Source organism: Cylas formicarius, unplaced genomic scaffold (genome assembly GCF_029955315.1).
Source record: "Cylas formicarius isolate icCylForm1 unplaced genomic scaffold, icCylForm1.1 PGA_scaffold_10__41_contigs__length_53128322, whole genome shotgun sequence".
NCBI classification, from domain to species: domain Eukaryota; kingdom Metazoa; phylum Arthropoda; class Insecta; order Coleoptera; family Brentidae; genus Cylas; species Cylas formicarius.
The window spans coordinates 37,620,476-37,645,556 of NW_026844214.1; the positions used below are offsets into that span (position 1 = coordinate 37,620,476).

A 25,081-nucleotide genomic window follows, 5' to 3' on the forward strand; every position below is an offset into this window, starting at 1 on the left:
ATCTTGCGTAATAATTATTGAAGCCATTTGCTATAAAATATATAAACAGTATCCACCAAACCTGTAAATATTTTCATTTTTGGCTTCCACAAACGAGAATTAGTACTTGTAGATGGTTAAAAAATAAAATCGAAAACGGAAAATATCAGTTTATCGGCGATATTCCAGGAAATAGCTAAAATAATTTCAATTTTTGGATTTTTGGAACATTATCGTGTTCATCGATACGCGACTTTGTCCTAATTTGTGCTTACGATTTCCTATGTAACAAAGATTGGTCGAAACCATTGGGAGGAGTCAAGGTGAGGGGCGAGAAAAGTTATGCTATTGTCTTATTTATGGCAGACTTTCCCGTTGCGTTGCGTATTATAGTGGGTTATAGGTGGAAGAAATGTATATTTCTCATTTTTAATATATAAACTAAACTCACTAAACTCTCCCTGGTCATCTAATTTAATTAGACTAGTTAAAAATCTTTTGCATTTTTTCAGCAGCCACCTTGCTTGGTTCCTACTCCTTTACCAAAGAATTGAAGCCCTCAATTTTTATAAATATTAGTCTATTTGAATTTTGTGTTACATGGGTAAATATTAAATCGTATCGTAAATTTTAACTTTAATTAATTTTTTCTACTCCCGTCTGTAAAATACCTAATTACACACCGATATAGCGAACGGGAAGGGTCACTTTACCACGTCGAACATTTCCTGGATTTTACCGCACGGGTTTGGCAGCAATCGGATGTTTTCGGAGATTTTACTGCACGATTTGAATTTTGACGTTTGTCAATTCTAACGGTCATGTTAGTGAATGCATTCGTGTTGTGTTCTCTGTTCGTTGCTTCGTGAGCATCAAGGGAGGGATAATATAGCTAGCCAATATATTGACCAAATATGCCCAATAAATTTTCATGTCTTATGTTGAAAGCGTGTTGGGTACGAGATGGCAGCAAAGTTTCGTATGTTCAAAGTGTCGAAAAGTTCGTGTAGAATCGGGTACGGCCAGGCGCAAGTGGTTACGAACGGACCCGCCAACAGCTGAGAAGTGACGCACAGAATAAATTATACGTGACAGATAAATTGACAGTACTTTTAGAACTTAACTAACAATTTTTATAGGGATATCAAATTTAATACTTACCTATTTTTTTACTCCCTTCTGTAAAATATCTAATCATACACCGATCTAGCGTGCGGAAAGCGCCACTTTACCACATGGGATTCTTATCCCATGGATCCGAAACCTTTCGGACATTTCCGGGATATAACCGCGCGGGTTTGGAAACAATCGGATGTTTTCGAAGACTTTACAGCACGGCTTGAATTTTGACGGTGATGTCAGTGAATGTATTCGTGTTGTTTTGCGAAAATGTACCCAAAAACTAACGGTCATAGAAAAAATACAGTATGCAACACATTTGGTAAACTTTTTAAGTCACTTGTTTATTAAACACTCGCTCCGCTCGTGCCAAATAAACTCGTAACTCAAATGCCGAACACATCCGATTGCTCAAAACCCATACGCTACTATGTCGGAAATGCCCGAAGTGGCTCGGGTCCGTGAGACAAGAAACTCATGTGGTCAAGTGTTGTTTTGCGAAAATGTACCCAAAAACTAATACACAGAAAATTGTCATGCAATATATCAGACAATTTAAATACTTGATAGCTTGATTTATTTAAAATATCCAAACAAATATTTTATCATAAGTATTTCCAAAAATGTTAAATAATTTATATATATGTATATATATATATATATATATATATATATATATATATATATATATATATATATATATATATATATATATATATATATATATATATATATATATATATATATATATATATATATATATATATATATATATATATATATATATATATATATATATATATATATATATATATATTAAAATCCAGTGAACTAGTCGGTAAGTAGCGTGACATTTATAATTTACTGACTTTAGTGGTTTTTATAGTTTTTATATCAATACCTTGTAAAGACCAATTATACGATTTTTAAATATCCATGTCTCATCAGTACAAAAAAAAACTGAATTGCCTTGAATGTTAAAAAGTGCAATTCCGTGGCCTATAGGGGTAGTATTAACCCTTCGAGTATGTATACTCCATCAATGGTGCTCCACAGGAAAGCCTATCAAGAGTGTATTAAGGTACGATGGTGGACAATTCCAAAATTAGATTTGAAGTTTTCTTATTATTGTTGCTAAAATTGTTATGGTGAAATATTGATGTTTTCTTGCTCCTCGTACCTTTTCATCGTTTAAGAACTTATAAAAAACATTATTAAACTTGCTAAATGCAAATAAGTCAAATACCGACAGTTAGACGGCCGAAACAAGAGTACTTGTTCTATGAAAAATTGAACATCCTTTCAGATTTTCATCAAAACTAACCAACAGATGATTCGATATTTTTAAATAACACAGTGAAATTAGCGCCCTCTAGGAGCAACGTTCAAATGAATTTAAAATTCGTAATTGACGGGTCAGAAAATCTGAAAACTGCGAATTTTTATTAGTTAGTTAGAAAATTCAGAAACACAATTAAAGTTTGAACACCTTGTACCAGCAACATTTATAGCATGTGGAGATCAATCATAATATTTTGGTGTCTAGTATTTCTAGTTTACAAATTAGCCATTCTTTATAAATCACCCTCTATACCGGGTGACACAAGAAAGTGGGAACAGTCTATAACTTTTAAACGGCTTGAGATAGCGATTTGAAATTTGGGTTAATATAAGCTGAATGTCCAATTCGCAAACCATTGACTATATATTGTCAAAAAATTGGACATTCAGCTTATATAACAATTCCAAATTTCAAATCGCTATCTTGAGCAGTATAAAAGTTATAGAGTGTTTCTTGTGTCACCCGGTATGTCCTCGATTGAATTCTATCACCGTCGCTTTGACCGCTCTACAATGCAGTCGTCGGTAGATTTTTAAATATTTTCATTCAAAAAGGGAACGCGAGGAAAGTTTTATGCCAAACAGAGAGCGCCGTCCGTCGCCCGCAAACAAATTACCAATCAGCATTCTGCGGTTGAGGCTCTAAACAGAAACAAATCAAATATTGACAGGCGCGCGGGGTGCGATGAGCGGAAGAAAACGGAAAAGGAACGCCGGAGGCGCCAGTAGCGACGGGAAATGTGCGTGAAAAAGAAACCGCCGAGTCGTATTACTCCTCATTGGGGAGACGGAAAATGGGATTACGGAGAGCTTAATGGAGGTGCTGCTGCTGATGTACTACAAAGGGTGTTTTTAAGGCAACTTTCGAGACGCGCCGTGTATTTGGTTTCTCGGCAAAAAATAATTGATTTTTCGCAACAGTTGACATTATTTTGGATGCTTGTACGAAAAGCAAACCACGTCACTGCCAGTTTTTTTATATTCTCAACAAAAATCAATTTTATTTAATTCTAGCTTCTTAGCTTCCACTCCTGAGGATGAGAAATCACCTTTAAAGGCGCAACAATTGCGAATGTGTGTATTCGAAGGTCCGGTCATAATTCGCCTAAAGTCCAAAACCCCACAAGATAAACCAGCACGAAATAAAATTGATGTGGTGAGTACAACCTAATTCTGGTATGCAATTAAACACCACAAAGTGTCGAACGTTTAAAGTATCAAAAGTCTCGACCAGTCTCGTTTCGAGCGGGATCTTGATGGACCAAACGGTCGAATGTCAACTAGAAATTGAAATAGGGAGAGTTTGTAATTTGACAGTCAATACTAGATAAAGTCTGTTCATAGATATAAGAAAGTGACTAACTGATACGAATTAAGGAAAGACCCGGGCAAGCTGTAAGAATGAAATATGGCCGTACATGGGGTTTTGTTAGGAAAAATACTAAACAATATTTATTAATGTTTAAATCTAAAACAAAATTACAAATTATTTTTATTACCCACTTAAATTACTTAAAATTATTTACATAATATATCCGTATCACTATCGCTATCATCGCCTGTCCCTATTAGTATTTGTTCTATATTATTTGCAATATGGATATGCGATTGTTCTGCTTTTTCTATATGTTTAACAGAATTTGCCCAACTTTGTGGAGGGATGATAAAAACTTCGGTTTCTATAAGTTTGACCACATTGGGAAAAAACATTGTTACGACGAATGGCAAATTTCAGTTGGTGCCAAACATGTTCAATGGGATTAAATATACAGTGGTAAGGTGTAAGCCTTAAAACTGTATGCCATAGATTTTTTGCATAATTATCACAGACGTATTCCTTTTGCAGGTTCAAGTTTTGTAGAACCTCAATTAATTGCTTTTTGGTATAATCTTCGTGAAAATAAATGTCGTCATTATACATGTAGTTTTGGAATGTCGCTTTTGTGTCGCATAAGAAAGGGGTTTTAGTCAACTGTCTACTGTGATAACTTACATTGTCTATTACAATTACGCTATTAGGAGAAATGTTTGGAAATAGTTTGTTTTTAAACCAACTTTTAAATAAATCAGCGGTGGTGTCTTCATGGTAATCCAGAGAAGAATCTTTAATATTTTTCGCAGACAGAGAAAGTCCATTTGGAATCCAACCATCTTTAGCACGCAAAATAGTTATTCTTTTACCTCTTTTTGATGGCGCGTTTGTTTTACACTTATCAGTTTGGTCAACCCAACCCTTTTCCGGGGTATCATAAGCGGCGTCGAACCAGGTTTGATCCAAGTAAATAATTGGCCTTTGTTGTTCTCCGTAAATCCTAATTTTTCCTAGATATTCCAGTCGCCATTTCCGAATTCTAAAAGATTCAATTAAAACTTGCCTTTTGTCAATTTTTTAAAATCTAAAACCCATGTGTTGAATATACATACTTCCATAAGGTAGTTCTGCCACATTTAACACCGGTTTTATCTTTTTCAAGCCTCCTAATTACTCGCACATATTTTGCATAATTCGCACACGATTCAACACACGCTGTGTTACACACGAAATAAGAATGATTACCAATAAACTTAAACTAAGTAGTATAGCAAACCAAAGAATATTAAACACAGGTAGGTATAAAATTATTTTCTATTACGGACCACAATTTTACTTGAATTTAAATTCCGAAACTTTAGGTAATAATCTTGTTGCATTGCATGTTAATGTCCACCCTTGGATAATCCCATTTAAAAGCAATTGGTCACTTTCTTATATCTATGAACAGACCATAACTAGAATAGAAATTAGCAAAATGTTGGTTGTTTTAAAGATACGGGACGTACATATTGTGTGCTTAATCCGCACATGGCACATAGGAATTCCCATACAAATCATCAATTATTGTTTCCGCCAAGTATAGGTAAATTTAGGTTAATTTTATTGAAGGCCACTGCAACCCGTATTCAAAAGAATATTTTTTATTAGCCCGAGATTATCTTTTTGAATATTTTTTCATCGTTATCGCCAATTATTTATTACAGCCAACAACTAAGATAAAAGTTGACGTCTACCAAAACGAATTTATCTATATTTTATGAATGACAACACTGACAACTTCATCTATTAAACAAGCACCTTGCTACAGTATTTTTGGCTTTTTTCCATCTGGAATACAAAACTTACTTATCCTATAAGTAAGGAATTGTGAACCACTCTGTATAGAATTTTTCAAAGAAATTAACAAATTAACCACAAAGTGAACCACTCTGTACAGAATTTTTCAAAGAAATTAACAAATTAACCACAAAGTGAACCACTCTGTACAGAATTTTTTAAAGAAATTAACAAATTAACCACAAAGTGAACCACTCTGTACAGAATTTTTCAAAATTGACAAGTGAAAATTAATTTTTTAGCGCAATAGGTAGGGTTTACACCTGATGATGGGAATGAAACCGATTATGAAGTGACTGGATTCACTGTACATCTTGTCCCAGTCAGTTGCGAGTTAACCTCGGGGTAACACACATTTATGGCCCCCTATCCCTAGTCTCTTTTACAATTTTCAGAATAAAATTTTGTATTTTTATGGTAAAGTTAACCTCTACCGTAATACACCTTACAAGGAGTTACCAGTAATTTTTAATAAACGTCAAATGTATTTATTTAGGACTTCAAAAAGTGAAAAGAAAGGTCATACATCTACAGCCAGTTTGAAATATATATTGTTATTTAACATTTATTGATGGCTTCTATTATCGTATACAAAGATGGAGGCTATCTTCCGAAAAAATATAAAATACTTCCTAGTCTCTGAAAAATTCAAAATTTTATGCCCATATTTGATGAACATAGATCTGACAATTTGGCTAATATCACAAACCAAGGTCTAATCCTTTTAAACCTGTCTCCCAAATTTGAATTCTTTCGTACAAGGACTTATGGGAAAAATGGCTGATGCCAAGTTTTTGTACCACACTGTATAAACCAACAAATATCTAGGCCCCTCGCTTGCTCCCAGAACTCAAATCTTCTAGTTCTAAAGCAATATTCGATCGCTTCCACCTCCGCATAGAAGAACATACTGAGTTTAACTAACATTTTTAAAATTACATTAACATAAATGAAATTTATTAATACCTACATGATTTCAGTGGCACCGTGTAATTTCTACAAATATTCTTAATACTAATAATTTATTTACTTTGTCGCAAGTCTATTGTATAAGTTCTTTCAGTCCTCTTTCTCGTTTACACATGCTTCCCTCGAGCAACTCTTAAAATTCCTGTCTTGTATTTAATCCTGCAAGTGCTCATGGCTGTATTGTTCCTTCCTTAAAATGAATACACCATTTTCTACAAGCTTTCTTGATGCTTGAGATTTTGTTCCTATACATCTGATATATATTTTTCCAATAACCTTTTGATATACATTTTTCAAATAAAATCGATGTACATATATTATTTATTAACCTACAACCTGCAAAGGATTAAATGACGTTATAAAATGCGACATTCCTTGCACCATGTAATTATACACCGATCTAGTGTGCGAGAAGCGTCACTTGACCACATGAGTTTCTTGTCTCACGGACCCGAGCCACTTCGGGCATTTCCGACATAGTAGCGTATGGGTTTTGAGCAATCGGATGTGTTCGGCATTTGAGTTACGAGTTTATTTGGCACGAGCGGAGCGAGTGTTTAATAAACAAGTGACTTAAAAAGTTTACCAAATGTGTTGCATACTGTATTTTTTCTATGACCGTTAGTTTTTGGGTACATTTTCGCAAAACAACACGAATACATTCACTGACATGACCGTCAAAATTCAAGTCGTGCCGTAAAATCTTTGAAAACATCCGATTGTTCCCAAACCTGCGAGGTCATATCCCGGAAATATCGGAAAGGTTTCGGATCCGTCGGATAAGAATCTGACGTGGTAAAGTGACACTTTTCGCATGCTAGATCGGTGTATGATTAGATATTTTACAGAATTGAGTAGAAAAAATAAGTATTAAATTTGATATCCCTATGAAAATTGTTAGTTATGTTCTACAAGTGCTGTTAATTTATCTGTCACGTATAATTTATTCTGGACGTGACTTCTCTGTTGGCGGGTCCGTTCGTAACGACTTGCGCCTGGCCGTACCCGATTCTACGCGAACTTTTCAACACTGAACATTCGAAACTTTGCTACCATCTCGTATCCAACACGCTTTCAACATAAGACATGAAAATTTAGTGGGCATATTTGGTCAATATACTGGCTAGCTATATTCTCCCTCCCTTGATGCTCACGAAGCAACGAGCAGAGAAAGATTCTGAAGCTACCTGACCAATGCTCTATAAGCACCTCTGATCGCAACATTACGAAATCCTATAGATGAAAGAAAAAAGCCTTCTTAACTCAGATAATCGAGGCTGTTAACTGAAAATACAAGAACGCATGCATAGAAGAGATCCAAAGCCGCATCATTTTACGAACTTTAAAAAAAGATCATGTTTCCTTGGGATGAGTTCGATGAGCGGTGTTCTTTTTACTTTTTACATCTACTGTGAGTCAATAATAATGGAAAACTGGAATAGAATGCTATGGTAATGAATGTGAGTGTTTTTTCGATCTTCGTTATGCAGATGAAAGGTTCTGATTACGAATACCCTTAAAGAGTCCAGGACAAAGACAATATAATAAAGTTGAAAACCTTGTGGTCGTCTAGAGAATTACAGTGGGCCATAATGCCATAATGCGAGACATATATTATTATAATGCTAAAGGTTCCTTAGAGAGCCAAGAGTAGCCAAGTTAAGCTTACGGAGATCAAACCACAGTTCAGCTCTGCGTTACCAAGACCCTTCGGAAAATTATTATCATCACCAATCGCTATGTCAAAAAATATAGGCAAGATCCCCAATTTAAAAGAAAATGGTTTGTCATTGTTTTGAAAAATAAACATAATCCATCGGTTTGAAAGACCTTCTCAACTCCTGCAAACACTTTTAAACATACTGTACAATACCTTAATTGTGGCGAGCAACTATCAGATGTCTTGGATCGAACCATTCAACATCAACATTTTCCGATACTTTATATTCTTTTTTTTTTGTCGACAAAATAACCTTCATGACTTTTAAATGAACGCTGAATCTTTGGTTGGCGGAGAGGCCAAAGGTTAGAACTGTTGCCGCCGTCTGAACGTGTTATCTAGGAAAAAATCTATTTTATTTTAGTTTTATGTAAAGTCGACTTAACGCGGGACGGCGGTATGGTAATACGTATCGGCATTTACGTGTTATTATATTAGAGAAAATGTCTCGCCGAAAGAGATGTGAAAACAAGATTTTTCCGGCTAGAAAACATAATTCATTTTTGTTAACAGTTTTCTGAACATTCAGAAAGGAGCACGCCTTGTTTAAAGACTTTAACTCATGCAAATAACGACCTGGTAATGGTTGATCTTTCACAGGACGTTGGCAAAGCCCAACCCGAAATGTCTATTTGCAAGTTCTATGTAGGCATTCATACAAAACCACGTAATCGAGGCGTTTATTCATTCATATGATGTCATTCTTTACACAACAGACTCGAAACGGAATATCGCATAAAATTACATATTCTGAAAATTGTTCATTGTTGGGTTAATTGACTAAAAATATGTAAAACCGGACATATCAAAGAAATCCATTTAGATAGTTCGTTCGGTAGGCGTTACAAAGATATAATTTTTGTCTTTAAACACATTGACCCTCATAAAGTGAGTGTTAATTTACTTTAGACATCAGCATATTTAGCATATGAAAATGCAGAAACTAAAAGTTAATTCGAAACAGTGAACCTTTTTCCATACAAGTGTGGAAAAGTAATCAACATTTCGACTGCAACTTCTTTGGTGTTCAATGAAATACAACATATAACAATGAAGAATAAACTAAATAAACTAATAAACTAAAACTAAAAGACACAAATTCTTATTTATTACGAACAACTCGAACCACAAATTTGGAAATATGAACTTACAAAAATAATGAAAAACAAAAACAAAATAAGAGTGAAACAGTATTCATTTCTGAGGAAACGCTAAACAAAAAATGTAAGCTGCAAGCTGTCTACTTTCGTACAGTGTTTTTACTGGTTTATAGGATCGAGTAATAGAGAATAATGAGCATGGAAAGGTAAACTGTCTCCTTGTCCTTTAAACAATAAAGTTAATTCGTTTCTTGAGAAAAGTTATGTTTAAGAGCCAAACAACTAAGAAAAATACAGTCCATGATTTAGCCTTCCGGTTTGTTGCTATGGTATTGTTTATACAGTCTCTTGGCAATGCCTTCTCGTCATTCTAAATCACGTTCCTTGTACGGTTGGTAGACTTGTCTCCGCACTTGTACAAAAAATGGCGATCTTCTTCTCCTTGTTCTCGAATAAAATTACCACAAAAGCGCACTTTTTTTTTCATCATGAACTGAAAAGAATAATAAACATCAATAATTTAAATGGTTAAAATAGTTGCAAGAAAAACTTTAAAAGCCAATCTTACAATCTTATACAGTAGTAAACTGTTTCAAAATGTTAAAGCTTAGAAATATAAGTCGAAATTTTACTTCTATAGTTTAATGTACATTACGGTTCTAGCGCAAACAAATTAAATATTATAATCAACTGAAATGTATCCCTTAAAAAGTCACAGTTTACACAAATACTAATAAAAGGCAGGCTGATTCACCGTTTTTTTAAATTTTAATTCTACTTCGAATACATTAAAAAAAAATCTACTGCTGCTTTTTGTACACATTTTTGTATAAAAAGAAGAACCTTAAAGTAACCAAAATATTCACACATAACATCAAATATAACAAACAATTCGCCCATGTTCGCTTTACGTGAAATGGCCTCACTTTTTTCGAACAAAGAAAGCTGGGCTGGATGGCATTATGATATATCCTGCGGATGCTTAACAAAACATGAACAGCTGTTTTTTCGTATGCACAACATCATATTAGATGAGCCAAAATACTAGTGGTCCTTAATTATCATTCAATTCCTACCATAAATTAATATTTTACGCCGGTTAAAAGTTGGAAAAAATTAAACAGTTTCTTTAAACGACGCCGTAAACATTATTTGCGAAAGTGATTGGCGATTAACTTTAATTCTCAATTAACGGTTTTGATGTTTACTGTATACAATAAATCACTGGTAAAATACTACCGAAGACGTAACTTGAGGTCAGACTTGCCCGTCTTCCTTCATCCTCTTTCCGAAGATACAATGGGACCCGACAATGATTGAATGATAACGGAAAATATTAATGTACCTTTTAGGCGACAAAAGACTTTTATTATTAGATATAACTTATTCACGGTAATTTCGTGCTTCGTCACGAGACATTTTAGCGATTGTTACAAAGTAGCTACTATTTAAAGTTAATATTTTTTATATTGGTATTGTCTTTTGAAGCCGAGCCTGGTACACTTAGCACGAGATTAGGTTATCGATTGCCAAATGTATGAAAGTAAGTCAATATCCTTTGAATTTTTTTTCCAATTCTACTTGACTTACTTTTTATATCACTTATTATTTACTTAACAATAATACTAAATAAACTTAGTATTCACTTGAAGACGATTTGAGATACCGGACCAGTGAAACGGAGTAAACAATAAATTCAATTACATTAATCATTGAATATGAAGGTAGTAATCTAAATTTTGTAGCTAATAGGATTTGTAGAAAATTGCACAATTAAGTGAAAGGAAAGGAACAACAATTATAGTATTTTGGAAGCATTTTTAATTATATTTAATGAATACATTTTACGTCATTTATTTGGTCTGCTAAAGCATACAACTTTGGACAACAATAATTTGTTTTACAGTTTAAAAAAGAATTGCAATCAAGGAGCAGTTTTAGAAAAATCATATTTTAAGCTCAAATTTGACGAAAATTAATTGGTGGCGCCATCGGATACAGAAACTTGATTACTTTAAGACCTTTAAACAAGTTTCTGTAAAAGCAACATTAATACCAAAATGTAAGAAGAAGAAGAAATGTTGCTATTTAGAAAAAAAAAAACACATATTAATGTACGTCATTTCCTTTTTAATTTAAAGACAACGATTTTTCCATTTTCTAAAGTAAACAGAAAATGTTTTCTTCTCTTATGTAACGCACACAATTCCAAAGTTAACATTAACATTAAGAGTACTGAAAATGTATTAATGTATTCTAATTCTTTTATCTTTTGGGCATATATTAGTAAAACAGGTGGTATGTGTACGTATTAATTGTACTTATGAACTCTACACCCTTGCAAGATCTTTGTTTATGATTAGATTATGATTTTTTTTGTTGGATAGATCTCTGAAAAATTTACTAAAACCTCCTTTTGCTTATTGCTTCAACGCAAAGTCATGACCAACCACGTATACCACTTTCTATCATGTTTTAATACGGGGTGTTTGAAATTTAGTTCGTGGTCCGCTTAAAGTTGTACATCCTTCTACAATCTTTGTTTACGGTTTGATTTTGATATATGTCTCAAAAAGGTACTAAAACCTTATGCTGCTTATTGTCTCACCCTGAAGTCATGTCTAACTGGGACTATTTTTTGTTTCCAAATATCGAGAAGGGCTATTAAGGATTTCTTTTTTTGAGAATAAAATGTCAACGAATTCTTATTTTACTAATCTCTATGTAGCACAAAAATAGGGTAAACGAAATATTGCGGGCGCCGCGGTTAAATATTACTTCTCTAGAATGTTTATGGCTCAGTTCTCTTTTTTCGTTGGACAGACCTTAATAAAAGGCAGTGATATAGTTTTTGAAGCCGAAAATGGAGAAATAGTTTTAAGGATTTTTTAAATTTAAAATGACAACAGATTGAGAACTATCTAAAAGTATCTCCCTTGAAAATAACTATTATTTTGTGGGTGATTTTAAGATCTTACAAACAAATCTTAATTATATAAATTTCAAAAACAATGATCAAAAATTTTCAAGTATGAATAAATCTATTGTAATTAAAAGGTAAAATGTAGGTACTAGCTCATTCTCTTCACCGACTAAGGAATGAAAATACTTTTACTGTTGACATTTTATTTTGACATTGACATTTTAAACTTGAAAAAATCAATTAAAGTACTTCTCGCTATATAAAAATAACCGTTTCAACGCCTTTTAGTAAGTTCAATCCAACAAAAAAGAATGATCAAAATTGAGCCTTAAACATTCTACAGGAGTAGTGCTTAACCCGGGCGCCCGCGATATTTCGTGCACCCTGTATTCGAGCTTCATGAAATTCAGTTTTGCCTTAAAACAATTAATTGGCCATGACTGTTTGAGAGAGAGTTTGAGACAAAGGTTTTAATACAAAAAAAAACGAAATCAAACCGTAAACAAAGAATTTTCAAGGATGTAGAGTCTTAATCGGGCGCAAAGGATATTTCAAACACCCTGTATTACAATATGATAGAAATTGGAATGGGCACTCTTAAAAAAAAATTGTTGCCAATTTATTCTTTAAGAAATCCCTACTAGTACTTCTCCCTGCTCTTTCTTTTGTTAAATGGTCCCAGTTGGCCATGACTTTAGGTTGAAGCGATAAGCAAAACAAGATTTGGGTGGATTTTTGAGAGATCTATTCAATAAAAAAAAAACATAAACAAAGATTTTACAAGGGTGTACAATTCTAAGTTGGACACACTGTATAGTAAATTTCTCAATTCACTCTCCAATAGGTAAAGTCTGTTTATAGATATAAGAAAGTGACTAACTGATACGAATTAAGCTGTAAGAATGAAATACGGCCGAATTATTTGGGGTTTTGTTAGGAAAGATACTCGACAATATTTATTTATAATATTTATGTTTATATATAAGATAAAATTACAAATTATTTTTATTATCTACTTAAATTATATAAAATTATTCACATAATATATCAGTATCACTATAGCTATCATCGCCTGTTCTAATTATTATTTGTTCTATATTATTTGCAATATGGATATAGGATTGTTCTGCTTTTTCTATATGTTTAACAGAATTTGCCCAACTTTGTAGAGGGATGTTAAAAACTTCGGTTTCTATAAGTTTGAGGACATTGGAGTTAACACGGGGAAAAACATTGTTGCGACGAATGGCAGATTTCAGTTGGTGCCAAACATGTTCAATGGGATTAAATATACAGTGGTAAGGTGGAAGCCCTAAAACTGTATTCACATGTAAACACAGGTAGGTATAAAATTATTTTCTATTACGGACCACAATTTTACCTGAATTTAAATTCCGAAACTTTAGGTAATAATCTTGTTGCATTGTATGTTAATGACCACCCATTCAAATGCAATTGGTCACTTTCTTATATCTATGAACAGAAAATATAATTTTAATAAGTAGGCATAAATCGATAGATTTGTTTTATCCACTGTAGTTAACACAGTTCACGGCATCAGATATGTGTCTCCAGTTGTTAGAAGTATAGGTATATGACCTAATATTGCTAGCAAATGGACGTGAAAAAATGCTGAGTAATACAGTCGCCATGAAATAAATCAAAATAAAACCTACCTCATTAACAAAGGTCGTATCGTGATATTATGAATGATGGACGCACAACCGCGAAAATCAAAAATGTTCAATAGACGGATAAGCATTGAGTGATTGCACTAATGTAAATTATAGAGAGCGGCTGATTTTTTTTAGTGAGGATTCACAGCTGGGAAAAAACACACCGGTTATTCAGATAATAACAGAAAATTAAAAACAACACAAATTTGCAGGTACTCCTCGGTGTGCAATACTGAAACTCCCTCCCCTAACACCTAGAACAACTATAATTTAACAATTTATGTTTCTGCATCAATCCTTTCTGCTGGGTGTTTATTTACACGCTGTCGTTTATTGCTCCGAAGGAGGTATACACACTTTCCATCTGTTAAAATCTATAACACTAGTTAAATAAGTTGCGCAAATCCTTATAAAAATTCTGTGTAACATAAAAGTCAACTGTAACGTTTTGATCAATTTCGTTTATAAAAAATTGGAACTTGCTCCAATTTGTTGCTAAAATTTTTTGATAAACATTTTTGGGTTGTTTTTGATGACTTTGGTACCACCAATCTTGTACCACATTGCATATCTTGGTTTCTTGCTTTTTTGTGTGTTCGGGAATATTTGTATTGCATTATACAATTTTGAGTCATAAATACTTATGAAATTATTGATGGTCTGTCAAAAGCGAATTCTTCCATTGCTAAAATGTGCAATATACGTATATACAATACATTATACTGAAGAATGAATATGTACCTATAATTATCCAATTTATTTGCAGTTGTATGCATTCTTATATGTAACTACCCACCAATATTATATATGGTAAAGTAGTAGACAATTAGAACAATGTTAGCAATACCCGGATAATGTATACAATGACTACATTGGGTAGTTTTGGTTAATTTGGCAGTGTGGTTAAATGCGAAATGTTGTCTACAGTGACCTTCTTTATAGGCCATTGTTTACATTTCCCGTAACATATATACTAACATCAAATCAGTAAAGTGAGGTTATCCCTGTTAAAATACGTTACTAAAAAAGGTAAATCCAGAGTCTGTTTGTCTCAATCTTCATCGCGCTGGCTTTTGCCCTCAATTATGGAAGTTACCTGCCGACGGCAATAAAGCTTGGGTCCAGTAGTATAGAACATTAGGGGCGGACTCTAAAAGGTTTTGGTAATAATATATATTTTTTTGTTTTTTTAGGTGGGTGTACTAAAAAAAACAATGACATTAAATATATACAATAAAATCATAGCTAGGACTATCTATTTTTATTCTAAATGTCTAAATCTAATTCCTCTTGCCAGCTCTCACTTGGTATGTTGTTAATTACATTTTTTATCAAATTTATAACACTGGGACTTTAAGTGGGAGTAACATTTTCTGCTCTGACCTTTGATTGTACGTGGTTTTACAAAGGGGGTTAAACATGCAATGATGTGGAGGAAGAAGTAAAACAGTATGCCCAGTATGATTTTAGGACTTCCAAAAGTTACGCTTTTTCGTAAGTAAATTCGAAATAAATATAATTTTCTAACAAATATTATAGGGAATATTTTTTAAAAGTTTGTATTGAAACCAACTTTCTAAAAAGTTTGTCATGATAATCCTAGCTAGAAGCCTTAATTCTTTACAGACCACAGTTTGGGACAAATCCGCCTGCGTGTATCATGGTGATGCGTTTTCCTTTATTTGAAGGTGTTTTCATCTGACAATTTTGAATGGAATCAACCATCATCAAGGCAAATTATGGATCTCTTGTCTAATCTATATCTTTAATTTCTTGAAGGTAATTAAATCTACAAGTGCGTAATCGGTGTGATTTCGTTAAATTCCATTTTAAAACAATTCTATGGAGGGTGGCACGGCTTATATTTAGATTGGTTTCATCTTCTTCTAGCTTCTTTTCAGTTTATCCAAGGTAGGACCAAGTTCGCTTTGATAAAGACAATATATTTTCCTTTTTATTAGGTTCTGATTACTATTTCTACACAGTGAGCTTGAAAATTCCTACGTTTATTCTTTTTCTTCAATTCTCCACTATTAATAATATACTTTATTTTTAGAGAAGTTTCTTTTAAAGCTTCTTGTTTAATAATTTACCATTCAACTCAAGAAATACACCAGAAAGAAAGAGATGTTACACCTATGTTCGTTTCTATCTGTCAGCTTTAAAATCTACATTATACTAAACTTGAACTGAGGAGGCTTTTACTTGATGAAAATCCATTTATCAAAATAAATAAGAACTAAAAGTTCAGATTTTCACGAAATTATATAATTTGACATGACAATTTTTTCGACAACACCGTGTCAAATGTGATATTTACAAACTACCTGCTACTATATATACCGAAAAATGATCATAAAACCTTAATTAATGTTATTGCGAGAATTTAAGTTCAATAAAGGACAGGTATTTAAATCTAATTGATCGTTAAGCAAGCATTTTGTTAATCTCCATGGCTTCCAATAAATTTAATTTTCTACTTTTTGTGGCTGTACGTAAAATATCAAAATTGTCGTCCAAAATGTGTTTTTCCGTGTTTAAGTGTGTAGCATAATTAGAATCTAGACTATTGTTTCTAAACATTCTTATATGTTCGTTAATGCGTTTCTTGAAGGATCTACCTGTTTGTCCGATATAAATTTTAAGACAAGATCCACATTTCAACCTGTAGACACCTGATTTTTGTGATTTTGGACATTTCGATTTATTGTTTTTTAAATATTTTCCTATCGTGTTGTTAGTTCTGAAAGCTATTTTTATTAATGAACCTTTTATGGACATTTTTCGGTATATATAGCAGCAGGTAGTTAGTAAATATTACATTTGATAAAGACACGGTGTTGTCGAAACAATTGTCATGTAAAAATATATAACTTCGTGAAAATCTGAACTTTTAGTTCTTATTTATTTTGATTATACTAAACATTATATTAGAGTAATTGTAATTAGTAAATTAAAAACGTTCAGTATTAATACTTTTCGCCATCTTGGTAGGTCCACCCTGTTTATTGACAAACTTGGTTCAAAAAGTTTTAAGTCTAATAATCTCAATTTTTTTGCCAATAACTTAAAATGTTCGCATACTTCATAGTTTAAGCATAATATTATTACTACATGACTGCAAAATCGAGGAAAAAATCGACATCACAAGATGAGAAAGCTTTTTGTAAAACAAGCATGTAACACCCGTACGAAATCGTAGGAATGTTATATTAACAGGAAGTAAACGACCTGATAGGAAAATATCGTAAAAACATTTTTGTGTTCCGTGAGAAAGCACCGGTGGACATTCGAAGTAAATATAGAAAACAAAATGGTAAACGGCGCTATTAAACTGTAGCAATTTTTTACACAATAGACCGGGTTGTCGAAACATTACACGATTTTTTCGGCTTAATAACATATCGATGCCAAAATAATTAATTTTTAATACGATAGTTATAAATGAGAATTTTTATCTATATATGATCTCGTGATACGTGTGCTGTAATAATAAGACCATGACTTTGATGTTTTTTTTTATTGTGGATGGTCCGTGTGTAATATTAACAACCCTCTCAATGGAAATATAATTCTAACCAATAACATGTGACGTGCTATCCTTGACCACCCCATAATAATATAACAATTGCTCACGTCCATGTCATTCTTTTCTTACAATGCGCCTTCTGCAAAAATTAAAAAAAAAGAAATTTTGAAATATATTCAAGATAATATAAAATATTAAAACTCCTAATCTACCTACCTACCCCCTACCCCCTACCGGTAGCCGGAAGACTGGAGAGTCTTTGTTTGGAAAATATTCAAAAAAAGTTCGCACTCGGAGTGCAACAACTACAGAATAGTTTGTTATATCTCACGCCAGTAAGATCTTCCTGCATATCATACCCAACCGTTTAAAATCATTTTTTTCACCACAGTTTCCAGAGGAGCAAGCAGGTTTTGAACCAAGGAAAGAAACTAGGGGACAAATATTAAATACCAGGCAACTTATTGATAAAGTAAAATGTGAACCATAATGGAGCAAATGGGAACGCAAAAACACCTGGTTCAACTAGTCCGCAGAATCGACGGGATTTATTAGGGGATAGGGTTCGACAGGGCTGGTTATTTCTTATTTAACACTTATAGCGAATACGTCATGAGGGAGGTTCTAGGCGAGTGGCAAAACGGAATATCTGTGGGCGAAAAGCGGATTACCAAACTGCGCTACGCCGATGACACACTGGTCATAGCGTCAACCATACCGGCCATAACAGAAATTATGAGCAGACTGTCTGTTATTAGCGAAAAATATGGCTTAAAAATAAATAAATCGAAAAAGAAAATAATGATTGTTGATAGACAAGACAACAATTCTACACAAACATTAGAAATTGCTGGCTACAAAGTGAGAAACAGTTTTGGTTAGTCTTGGTTCCTTAATTACCAACACTGGGAGATATGAGACCGAAATACGCCGTCTGGATTTAAGGACAAAACCAACTAAACGCCGTCTAGTTGATGCTCCAATTTTCCCCATTGCGTACGTACGCAGCGGAAACATGGACTTTAAACAAAACAGACAAAAAGAGATGCTTTCGAAATGTGGGCTTATAGATGACTCTTACGAGTCTCGTGGTGAGAGCATCGAACCAAAGTGTCTCTGTTACAAGAAATTGGTCCCTCTACAAGACTCCTAACTAGAATAAAATGCATGTATCTGCAGTACCTGGGGCATATAGCTAGATGCTCAGGAACAATGAAACGACTAATCATAGAAGGGACTAACAAAACAAAACCCTTAATAAATATAAGATTGCATGATGGCGAAAGGAATGCACAAAGTAGGCAAGCATGGAATGAGCTGCTGAATCAAATATAAATGGTGTCACCACATCCTTGGGAAAAGATTAATGAAAAGAGGAGGAGGACTACGGTAAAATTCATGCGCCGCAGACAGCATTGATATTTTTAAAGAGAAGGTAATGATGTTCCGCGCATGCCTGTACATTGCACCCACTATACGCCATTTTTTTTCTAAACAGCGATTTTAACACATTTAACTCGTTTTTCCAGAACATTTAACGAGATCCAGGCATATTTGGAGAAAATACTGCCGTTAAAATGGCGCATCCAAACTTATGTTGGTTGATGAATGCCGCATGGTCATAGGTTAAAAACTTTGGATCTTCTCAATTTTTTTAATAATTTTTGCTTCATAAGTTCCTGTATTATCGTCATAGGCATGGCGTCTGCATACCTCTACTAGCTATATCGGCAAAACTATTGTATTTCATACAGTAAAAAACAATAAACAAATAGAACATTACAGTTTCAGTTTAATTTAATAAGTTCAACTATTTTCTTGTGTTTTAAAATGTTTTGTTTATTTAAGAATAATAATTTCTTTGGGTAAAAAAAAGTTGAAAAGATAATTTCGAGTAGAATCCAGAGAAGTTGAAAAAACCTTATTAATATTTGCATAGACGTATCAAAAACTTTTTCAAATCTTAATCCGAAAAAGATATTAAATTATGCCCAGATATCATAAAAACAATGACATCAATGTACCCAAGAACCACACTTAATGTCAAATTACAACATGCACACCTCAAACATCTCTCGTTCCTGCTGTAAAAACAAAAAATAAAAATAAGACTCACCTTGGTTAATTCATTATCCAGTTACCAAGACATGATAATACTGCCGCAATTTGAAGTGTTAAGTGCCGCTAAATTAAAGCACGTTAATTTGGTACGTCAAAAATCCTCGCCTGGAAATTGGCCAATGGGATGTTAAAAATTAACGATAATTAACAAGTAACCTATGAAAAGGTCAATCCAGGATTTAAATAAACCGAGACGCATTGCAGATTTATGGTCAAATGTTCATTTTAATGTCTATTAATAAATGTTTTAGTCAATTTACGATAACGTCCTTAGAACTTTCGAGTTCATTCTAAAAAGCAATGCTGCAAGGTTCTCCCAAATATGTTTACAATAAACTAACCAAAACTAACCAAAACTAACCAAAACTAACCAAAACTAACCAAAACTAACCAAAACTAACCAAAACTAACCAAAACTAACCAAAACTAACCAAAACTAACCAAAACTAACCAAAACTAACCAAAACTAACCAAAACTAACCAAAACTAACCAAAACTAACCAAAACTAACCAAAACTAACCAAAACTAACCAAAACTAACCAAAACTAACTAACCAAAACTAACCAAAACTAACCAAAACTAACCAAAACTAACCAAAACTAACCAAAACTAACCAAAACTAACCAAACAAAAAAATTCTGGTTCAAAATAATAAACGATTTTAGTTCTGATTTTAGTAAATGTCAAATTTAGATTTTTGATTTGGATTGTTCTTTTAATAGAAAAAAATCACTCGCCTATATTGTTCCATTTTTTAAATTTTTTTATATTTAAAATATGTTTTTAATTGCCACAAATTGTTCATTTCGAGCAGCGAAGTCGTTAGAAATAGAAACGATAAGATATAACGGTGCTGTTTTAGTATGAGTTCTATTAGATAGTTGTTTATTTCGGATTTAATGCAACAACAAACTAACCAAATTATCTTGAGCTGACCGCATATTAAACTAAATAGCCTTAGGTAGACCGCTAACTAAACAGGCACTTGGACCCATAGCCTTAAAATTTCTCTCCAGTCTCTCTGCTTTCCTCGTCTAATCCTAGATTTAATTTTCTACCAGCTCTTGTTCTATGCCTTTATCTTAATCTAGGTGTGCCTTTTTCTTAATACATTCAGGAACTTGACCTGCTATACTGTTTTCTTTCTTCTCTGCACGTAATTGCCTATGCATAGTTCAGCATTCCTCCTTCTTTCGCATCCGAGCTCCGTTTGCCACCTGCCCAATGTTTTCGTTAAAATTTTGCGGTCTTTAGCATTGTTTTCTATAATCATATGTTTACTTTACAGAATAAGAACATATTACCAAATATACATATAAAATGAAGTCAGAGAAAAAGCTACAAAAATTTAAAAAAATGACTTTTTCCTAACAGCATTTTCGTTGTAATGACAACAATGTTTTAAGCACCCTTTAGTATTTGCCAGAACAATTATTCTCATCTAATATTCGGGTAACATGGCGCATAAACAATGCATTTTTTTCTAACAGATTTGCAGCGTCCCGCTGTGCATTCTCGAAGATGAACAAAGGAGCAATATCGTTTTGAAATTCAAATTTAATCAGCAATAATTCATTAATAAGATTGGTTATTATTTTTGTCACGTACGAAACCCATCTACTTGCATGTCTGAATGCGACCCTGACTTTGAAAATGAGTCCGTAAACATCTCTGGTATCCACACATCATGCAACAATACGTTCAATACCAGATTCCAAATCGAAAACAATATAGCCTCTGTTATTTATAATGATACGGACTATACTTTCATCGTGTTTTAATTGCTTTTTTATGGGAGGAATATCAGGGACGGATTTGGTACCTAAGTTGAACGAAAAGAAAATAAAGGGACACAAGAATAATTAACTACACCGCTGATTAGAGACGTCTTGATAATTTTTTGTGGTCATCAAAGCCATGGTATAACTTAAGTTCCATGTAGAGTGTTATAGATCTTCTCATCTGTATCAGCCTTTAGCTCCCTTTTAAATTTGGCACAACAATTCTCCGCATTCTTATTTACGAAATAAATGAGATTCAAGGTGACTAACTCGTACACCTTCATTCAATTTGCGTTCACAATTATTCCGCCAACCTACCTAAAAAAAGTATTATATTTAAAACTAAATTTGGCACAAATTATGTTCAAGCGAAGACGAGATGACTTTTTAAAAACTTTATTTTCAAAATACAATCGAAAATTAAGAGTTTTCCGCAGCAGCAATTACAACAAGAATAATCATATTACTTAAAACTAAGACTTTATAGGTTCGTATCCGAAAAGCTGACGATGTGAATCTCACGGTCTCTTCATAGTACCATCGTGGCCAAATGCTGACATCGTAGATCTCACGGTGTCCTATCCTTATTACGTAGAAATCATTGTACATAACTCCTCCCTCCTCAAGAAGCAAACATAATGGAATGAGTTTGCTCCGGCTGATTGGATTTATTGGGTTCGGATTGATTATGTGGACATTTCGGTATTGGTCTCGTCTTATGGAAGGTGTCCTAGACGTTGGAAATTGAGCGAGATTGGGTGGTACAAACGCATTATTGCTAAACGGTTTTTTATAAAAATTTTGAAGATGTTGATTTGTCGGTGCACTGTTTAAATTTTGGAAATTCGGTTTTTGAGATTTATAAGGCTCGTTCAGAGTCCCATACAACCTTTCAAAATTTTCGAATTCACTTACATATGCCATGGCGTCTTCGAGACTTTGCGGTGTTTTTAAATGCATATTGTTTTTTAAGACGCCTGTGCACCCTGCGATTTACGGCAGTTTTTATCATAATGTTTAATATATGAAAGTTTTTCTTCCGGTGTATATTTAGACTGGTTACTTATACGCTGTGCAATGTCGCTCCTTAATAATTGAAGTCTACTTCCAAAATTTATCAAGTGTTCGTTTTTATTGGGCCTAGTCCTAACTAATTTTTGGATTAAACAATTCAGATCTCGGCGATCGGAAAAACATTGAGTCAATGCATCTTTCAATGCTTTCCAATCACTAATTTCTGTGCGATTACCTACTAGAACTGCGGCTCTACCTACGAGTTTTTCCTGGATACATTCAAAAATATGTTTCTTTAATTCCGAATTTGCAAGGGAAGCGTAATCACTAATTAAGCTTTCGCATCTGTTGATAAACTTATTTAAGGTATTGTTATCACCTTCGTAAGGTTGAATGTTTTGCAATTTAAATAAATTCCAATTTACTTGGGTCTGTCATTTTTTCTGATATTTTTCTTTCACTAAAGGTTAGATTTTTGAAAATTTCATTAATTTTAGATTCTACGTCACTACTTAATGCTTTGAAATATTCGCAGCTTGTTTCTGTTTCACAATTTAACTAACTACTTGACGTCCGATACGTCTTGCCTAAAATTATCCCTATTAAAAGCCTTAACAGAGGATCTTAAAGAGGCGAAAGGAAAAAATCGCACTTACGGTTTTCCCTTCCCTGATCCTTTGCTGCACACTGCCTACGAGAGTCTTCTCTGGGTTCACCAACAAGTTCTTTGGATTGCGCTGTAGCGGTTGAAACCATTCCTCAGGGTAGCCTAATTCGGTAAGTGTCACTTTTCCGCACGATGCGACGTACACATGCGAATTGTCTCTGCTTTTTCGTTTTCCGAATTCCGAGGGCACAATCCTACCGACTGCGCCAATTATGTTCAAGCGAAGACGAGATTACTTTTTAAAAACTTTATTTTCAAAATACAATCGAAAATTAAGAGTTTTCTGCAGCAACAGTTACAACAAGAATAATCATATTACTTAAAACTAAGACTTTATAGGTTCGTATCCGAAAAGCTGACGATGTGAATCTCACGGTCTCTTCGTAGTACCATCGTGGCCAAATGCTGACATCGTAGATCTCACGGTGTCTTATCCTTATTACGTAGAAATCATTGTACATAACTCACATGATTCGAAAACCGCATAAAATACAAATGTTATTTGTTCTACATAGCAAAAAAAAAGAAGTTAAAAAAAAACGTACAGGAGAAAACATAAAGGTTAATATAATTAATGTGTGGTTGGTTTTGGTTGGTAAGAAAATAATGCTACGTAAAAAAATCAGAATTGTTAACGGCTAATATTTAAGCGAAAGTTCGAAGTTGATGTAAGCCCGTGCCTGAAAAGATTCGAAAAATTCCTATCGGATTTTGAACGCTTTCTAGTCTGAAACGCTTAGCGTTATCAATTAACCGATCAAATCGTATCTTGCTTTACAATGGGAGGTGTATTAAGGCGCCTTTTTTGCAGACGGTGGACCGAAATTTATTATACCGGATGTCTCGAAAAGCACGGATCATCGACTAATAAATATATACGAGGAGCAGGTGCTTACTTACAAAACGGGAATAGCACATCCATTCATCATTTAATCATGAAATCAAAAGAATCATCCTTTTTATCTTGATCGAGTCTCGGTTTTAAATATTTGATATTGATGGGAAAATTGTGGATAGGAGCGGGGACATTTTGTTAAAACGCAGTCTGAAGGGACAAACATTTTAAGGTGCGTTTAGGATATGATGTATGCAGGGACCCCCACCAGGAACTTCGTCGATCTGTTATGCCTAGCAAAAATTTGAAATTCAACTGGAATACCGGAAAATTCCGGTTATATCCGAAATCGGTATTGCATTAATTTACCGATTTTGAGATGTAAATGTAAATACCTATACGGAATTCTTTAAAAAGTCCATTAATCGTTTTTTGCTAGAAAAAAATCTGTTTGACAAATTTAATTATAAATTTCGATAATTATGTTATTACAACTTGAAGAAAAAGAAAATTAAATTAATTTGAAAATCATCGATTTTTATAAACTTATATTATTTACAATTACAATTAAAAATTGGACAATTTTGTGTAAAATTGAATATTGTGCATATGTATAATTTTATGTTCAATTAGTTAAAGTAAATTATGAGGGAGTAGGAAAACGGACTAGTATCAAACATTGCTTTGTTGCTGCGCATATTTGTTTCTCGTTCTGCAAAAATCATTTTTGATAGAAATTGTTAAATATCTCAGAAACGGTTAGGTTTAGCTGCGGGACATCAGAATCCTCTAATTGACTTCATAAATTTAAAATGTTAAAATAACAAATGTGTTAACGATAGTCTAGTCTAGTAACTGAATCTGAATTTCTGTCGACCCATTGATTGTTTCTATCTTTGTTGCCACTATCGTCTCGTTATATTTCAGTCTTTTGAGATTGGATGGAGATGGATAAGCTGTGGTTTTGGCAAATTTCACGGAGAATAAAATGTTGCCAACTCAGAGACTTTAACTTGGCTTCTAAGGCCATTATCATTATTGGCTGATTTATTGACTAATGTGTTTAATCCTTCATATGGTCTTTGGGAAAATCCCATATAAAGAGCAAGAGCGAGCATGAAGCTAAATATTTAGTAGTCAAATTAATAAAAAACT

The 25,081-nt window shown here is 33.4% G+C and overlaps 1 protein-coding gene and 1 long non-coding RNA gene across 6 annotated transcripts in view; both read right to left on the bottom strand.

Moving 5' to 3' along the window:
- Positions 1-25,081, bottom strand: part of LOC132695835 (ephrin-B2) — a 343,644-nt gene that overhangs the window by 73,366 nt on the left and 245,197 nt on the right. The window lies entirely within an intron of this gene.
- On the bottom strand, positions 8,946-19,735 carry LOC132708003 (uncharacterized). The gene is made up of 2 exons (XR_009619807.1): positions 19,624-19,735; positions 8,946-9,872 (listed from the first exon to the last, which is right to left on the bottom strand). It is a non-coding gene; the product is annotated as an uncharacterized LOC132708003 (long non-coding RNA).